The sequence below is a fragment of the Mobula birostris genome, chromosome 27 (genome assembly GCF_030028105.1).
Source record: "Mobula birostris isolate sMobBir1 chromosome 27, sMobBir1.hap1, whole genome shotgun sequence".
Classification (NCBI taxonomy): Eukaryota; Metazoa; Chordata; class Chondrichthyes; order Myliobatiformes; family Myliobatidae; genus Mobula; species Mobula birostris.
In genome coordinates this window covers 28,728,401-28,735,114 of record NC_092396.1, presented here as the reverse complement: position 1 = coordinate 28,735,114, position 6,714 = coordinate 28,728,401, and the positions used below count along the sequence as shown (strand labels likewise).

General features: G+C 39.5%; 1 long non-coding RNA gene across 1 annotated transcript in view; it reads left to right on the top strand.

Annotated features, from left to right (window-relative positions):
- Positions 1–5,495: 5,495 nt before the first annotated feature.
- The window catches only part of LOC140188435 (uncharacterized), a 185,054-nt gene continuing 183,835 nt past the window's right edge, over positions 5,496–6,714 (top strand). The window contains exons 1-2 of the long non-coding RNA XR_011883314.1: positions 5,496–5,517; positions 6,305–6,347. This is a non-coding gene — a long non-coding RNA (uncharacterized lncRNA). The remainder of the gene's footprint in view (positions 5,518–6,304; positions 6,348–6,714) is intronic.

Here is a 6,714-nt window from a genome sequence, read left to right as displayed (position 1 = left end):
TATGTGTGAGAAAAAAGGTTACAGTGAGATTTGTGAGGGGATCAAATTCAGAAGGGTTGCCATATAAGACAGTATAGACACAATGGGCCACATGGCTTCCTGTTTTATTACAATTTATAAGAAATGTACTTCCAATTTGCTTGTTTGGGTGTATTCTGGAGTTATGGAATATAGGAAATATTAATTTCAACATCAACCATTCTTCACATCTGAATATGGGTAGTAGATTGAAATTAAAATGCAGCTCAGAACAATGGTCTTCCACGAGCTGCAGGCTGGGGTCGATTGCAAACCAGGAAACACCCCATTCACCTGAGATGTGTGCATATGCATGAATGCAGCCCAGAGACAGCAGCGATTAACATTTATTTTGGGTGTCGGTGTGAAGATCTGGATGTTTGAAAATTATGTGCAACTCAAAGGGAGCATTATGAATGCATTGTAACTATAGAAATTGTCCTGCTGTTTGTTCTTTAACATATAAAAATGAGAGGTAATATTGGGGTCGGGGAACCTCTTCCAAGAGTGCCTCCCGTATGAAGCCTCTTGCTGTGCAGAATAAAGATTTCTATATCAGTACCTTCAGTGTTTCTTGGTGACCTTGATCACAGTCACAACATGCTATCTGCCAAATTTCTCACTGGAATCATTGTCATGTTATCATAACAACAGGATTTATATCTCTGAATCAGTAACTATTGGTGATATAGAGTCATGGAGTTATATTACATGGAAACAGGCTCTTCTGTGTGAGCCCAACTCATCTACGTGATCTGCGATTTCCATCTGGTTCCATGTGCCTGCACTTTGACCATATCACTCTAAACCTGTCCTATCCATTGTCTTTTGAGCATTGTAATTTTACTCACCCGACAACTCGTTCCATATAGCCATCACTCCTTGTGTTGAAAAAGTTCTTCATGTCTCCTTTAAATTTTTCCTCACCCTGAAAAAATGCCATCCAGTTTTAGACTTCCCTACCGTGGAGAAAGTCTGACCACTTACTCTGTCTATGCCCCTCATGAATCTCCATAAAGTCACTCCTTAGCCTCCCCCCCTTCCAGAGAAAAAAGCCCAACCAGTCCAATTCCTCTTTATACCTGAAGCACAACAATCATGGTAGGCTCCTTGTGAATCATTTCTGCATCCTTTCCAGCTTAATGACATTCTTCTAGAAGCTTGGAAACCAAAACTGTATACAATTCTTCAAGTGTGGTCTGAACATTGTCTTGTACAGCTGTAACATGATGTCCTAACTCTTGTACTCAAATGTCCTGATCGATGAAGACAAGTTCTTCACCAAAGGTATGGTGCAAAATCTGCATAGAGATCTGGTCAGACTCCATCATAAATAGAGTTCACTCATCGTCGCACAGGCTAAGATCTTACTAATGTTGCACAAATGGATTGGAAGATTCACTTCTGGTAACTGTTAAGGTGCATTCTAGAGTTAGAGTATATAGCAAATATTAAGCTTCAGCAACAAACCTTCAGACCTGAATATGGATTGTAGATTGAATTTAAAATGTAGCTGTTAACTGACTGTCTAACTGACTTGAGATGTCTGCATATGCATGAATGCAACCAATATACAATTGCATGTATACAACTGAGAGACCACAGTCATTAACTCTCATTTTGGGTGTGATGGTGGGAAGATTCTGGCATTTGATAACTACATGTAACTCAAAAGAAGCATTATGAAGGCATTGTAACTATAGGAATTTTTCTATTACCTTTGTTCTTTCACATATAAAAATGTTCTGTTGAGGAATCTCTGTCTCTCTCTCTCTCTCCTCTCTCTTTCTTTCTTGCTCTCATGACACTGAGGCTGCCAGTTTTGTGCATCCCAAATAGAGACTTTAATGACTTTTTTTAAGTGAATTTTATATCTACCAGCTGCATCCCTCCAGTGATTTTGGCCAAGTTACAACAGTAACAATGATAACACTCTGGTAACAAAATTGATAATGATTGATTAGAAATTTCTGGGATACTTCAACCCTGAAATAACTTGTCCTCTAGATGGGGCAGTGGAGTCATATTACAAGCAGTTTGATGTTGAGTTAGTTTCAATCTAAGGGCAAGCATGATGAGTAGAATGGTTTCATCGATGTGTTGGCAGGGGATTGATTCACACCTCCTACTAATTGGTCCGTGGTCAATGTGCAAGCACACTCATACAAAAAGCAATAGAAATTACTAAAGCATGAACATCATGCCACATAAGGATGAGCCCTATAAGCTAATTACAACATCACTGTGGGTGATCAACTGCTGGAAAATGAGGCTGGACACATAGCGGGGGGAACAAAGAAATGGTGGATGACTGGATAAGTATTTTGTGTCGGTCATCACTGTGGGAGACACCAGCAACATAACAGAAGTTCGAGAGAATCGGGGATAGAAGTGGGTAGAGTCGCTATTACTAAGAAGGTGCTTGGGAAGCTCTAAGAAATGAAGATGGATAAATCACCTGGACCAGATGGACTACACTCTGGGTTTCTGAAAGAGGTAGCTGAAGAAATTGTGGACTAATCAAAGTAACCTTTCAAGGATCACAAGATTCTGGGAATGTTTTCAGAAGACTTGAAGACCCGAAATCTCACTCCATTCTTTAAGAAAACAAGAAATTGTAGCTTGATTTCAGTGGTAGGTAGAAGTTTAGTGTCCATTATTAAGGATGAGGTTTATGGGTACTTGGAAACACTTCTTAAAATAGGCCAAAGTCTGCATGGTTTTCTTGAAGGGAGATCTTGCTTGATAAATCTGTTGGAAGTCTTTAAGGAAGTAACAAGCGGAATAGACAAAGGTGAGTGATTTTTTTAAACTTGAATTTACTTGGCTTTGATAAGCTGCAGAGCACGAGGCTGCCAAACAAGATAGAAGCCCATGGTATTACAGGAAATGTACTAGTACGGATAAAAGATTAGTGGATTGGCAGATGGTAAAAAGTGGGAATAAAGGAGACTGTTACTGGTTGGCTGCCAGTGTTGTGTCACGGATCAATGTTGGGTCCGCTACTTTTCACATTATACTTTAATGATCTGGATGATGGAATTGATGGCTTCATGCCTAAGTTAGTGGACGATACAAAGATAGGTAGGGGGGCAGGTAGTGTTGAAGAAGCAGGGAATCTGCTGAAGAAGTTGGACAGTTTGAGAGAATTGACAAAGAAGTGGTAGCTGGAATGCAGCACAGGGAAGTGCATGATCATGGAATTTGGTAGAAGGAATAAAGACATAGACTGTTTTCTAATTGGCAGAAGAATTAAGAAACTCGCAGTGGAATGGGACTTGGGAGTCCTATTGCAGGATCCCTTTAAGGTTAAGGTGCAGGTTGAGTCAGTAGTAAGGAAAGCAAATACAATGTTAGCATTCATTTCAAGAGAACTAGACTATAAAAGCAAGGATGTACAGTAATGCTGTGTAGTCCTGAGGCTTTGTAAGGCATTGGTCAGACCACATTTGTAGCATTGTAAACAGTTCTGGGCGTTAAGAGAGGACATGCTGGCATTGGATGTTAGCAAAAATGATCTTGGGAATGAAATGGTTACTGCATGAGGAGTGTTTGATGGATCTGGACCTGTAATTACTGGAGTTTAGAAGGATGATGTGGGATCACATTGATATCTACTAAATATAGGAAGGTCTGGAAAGAGTGGACTGGGACAGAATGTTTTCAGCAGTGGGGGAATCTAAGACCAGAGGGTAGTACCTCAATATAAAAGAATGTCTCTATAAATGGAGGAACTTCTTTAGCCGGAAGGTGTTGAATCTGTTCAATAATTGCTGCACACAGCTGTGGAAGTCAAGTCATTGCGTATACTTAAGCCATAAGTTAATAGGTTCTTGATTAGTAATGGTGTCAAAGTTGTGGGGAGTAGACTGGAGAATGGGTTGAGAGAGAAATATTAATCAGCCATGATCAGTCAATTGGCCGAACAGATTCAATAGATTGAATGACCTAATTCTGCTCCTATGTAATATGGTTTTATGGTAATCAATTTAGCTATGACCGGTTGACTCAGCAGAGATCAGGAACTGAATCTGTGTTGACTGAGGTGTGGGAGGAGAAATTCAGCAATGCTCTCAGTGAATAAAATGATTGCTTTTGCTTCTTACAAAATAGTTGTTCTGTCAAAAAGTATCTGTAAAAGAATAATGTAAATCAGTACTCAAACAACAGGAATTCTGCAGATTCTGGAAATTCAAGCAACACACATCAAAGTTGCTGGTGAACGCAGCAGGCCAGGCAGCATCTCTAGGAAGAGGTACAGTCGACGTTTCAGGCTGAGACCCTTCTATCCTGATGAAGGGTCTCGGCCTGAAACGTCGACTGTACCTCTTCCTAGAGATGCTGCCTGGCCTGCTGCGTTCACCAGCAACTTTGATGTGTGTTGCTTAAATCAGTACTCAGCTGCTTCTGAGAACTCAGACAAAATTTAGGAAAGGACTAGAGCTCTAAGATGCTGTCAAGGTAATAAGAAAGGAAGGCAGACAGAAGTGATAACATTATACTATGTCTAAATTTTCAAATCTTTAGTAATTGGGAAGACCAAGCCCATATTCACTGTTTTGATATAAGGTACTCAGCAAGCCCGTGGAGACAAACTGCATGAACAGTTCATGTCAATGTCCTTTCACTTGACCTGGAAAAGTGAGAAAAGAAACAGGTCTCAAGTTGCAAATAGAGGGAAGAGAGAGAAGAAAGCACATTTGTAAAAGATAGGGTGCAAAGCAAGTTTGAGGTGACACAATTCCTTTAAGTGCCATCTTGTTCATCCACATGCAGAAGTCTAAATAGAGGGAGTTGAATGAAGGCAGTTCGGGAAATATGAAACTATGAGACATCCTAATAAAAGTAAAGTGGAAGACAGTGAAAAAGACTGGAGGTTAAGTAAGGGTGGAATTGCAAAATGGATGATTTTCAGTGGCTGATTGTTACATATGTTCCCTGCTATTCAGATGCACAGAAGGCAATTGAAATATACAATACATTATTATGGCAGATGGCCAGTATGGTCCAGCATGGTGCACATCCTCGAGATTAAAATCTGCCCCAGATATTCTTTCTTACAATTTGGTGGGAAAGAATGCATAACTGAGAGCACATACATGGAACCGATTTACAGCTTATGATGAGCAAAGGGCAAAAGTTCAGTGGATATTGTAAGAACAACAAATTGATACAAAAATTGTACAGCAGAGAGAAAACAGAGAGAGACTGACAGTCAAACAGTCAGGCAGGCATGGGGGAGAGAGAGAGAAAGAGAGAAATATTAATTAGTACTTACCATTTCTCAGTGAATTGGATAATGAAAACAATATATTAAGTTTTCACACCCTTCATGTTAATGTAATATTTAGCTTGGTAGTACCCTGCCTTCTGTTTTGTAATTAATGGATTTCTGCTAATTCTGTCAGTTTCTTGCTGCATCACTGCGGATTTCTACCATCAATATTTCGACAAGAATATGGCTCCTTATAACTTTTGCCCATTCTGATATGTTGCAAGGTATAGTATCTTTTATTGTTCTTTTACCAAAGCTTGTTCTTCTTTCTGGTTTTCTTCTTGATTTAGGTTTTGCAGATGAAATTCCTTTGAACTGCCCCCTTGTTACCACTAAGGTACATGTATTATGGGCTTGTACGTTATGCTTCCTTCCTGCATCCACGCTATTTCAAGATTAAGGCTCACTGCATCTAATTCCAGCAGTTACACTCAGGAATTTATCACTCAGGAAGTTCTGACCTAAATCCTCTAATCTATTGGAAGATGAGAGTGGAGTCAAACTGAGAAAGGACCCATTGATGCAAAATGAAACTGACGGGCCTGAAATGCTTTCAGGAACAGAAAATGGTTAGCAGGTCTGGCAACATCTGTGGAAGGAGAAATGGAGTGAGCATTACAGGTGTAAGGCTTTATGTTAAAACACTGTCCTGGTCAGTCCAACTTTCCTGCACCTACAGGAGCAACATGGCTAGATAACAGACAGGTAACACTGAATTCAGCTCATAAAATCTGTACTGTATACAGTAGGAGGACTTAAGGATGGGCACAACTCTGGCATAAACAAGTGAAAGTGTCTGCAAAAATATATAAGTTTCTGGAAATTAGACAAAATAAAAATACGGTACGTCCTAGGGTATCACAATATGGAAAGGTGGACATTATTATTGGAAAACCATGATATGTGAACACTCATGACGGTCTCATTTGCTTCTTCTTTTAACTCAGTCTTGGATTATACGTGCTGTTGTCAAGTTTGATATTTCATTGCCCTTCTCTATTGATTCAACAGAATGGCTCCTAAAACCACTTTAGAGAACAGATTGAAGAAACAGGTAAATTTGGAATTACATATAGACTAAGCCATGTAAGAACTGCAAATTTCCTTCTTTGAAGGACATGACTGAGCAATTCCTGGTTTTGCAAAAGACCAATGAATGTATAATAGTTTTCTAAACTGTATTGTAATTCATACATGATCATAATGGGATTTGGATTTGAATTTGAATCAGTCTTGATCTTAGATTACCAGTGCAGTAAGATATAACATACGTTTGTAATTCTGGGGTGGATATTGAAGTAAGATAATAGGAAAATGTAACCATCCTGCAACTTTTGAGGGAATCTGGAACCATTCACGTGTCCTTTGATGTGCTTCTGAAATTGTGGGTTGGGAGATGGTGGTTGGGGTGAAGAAAGGTG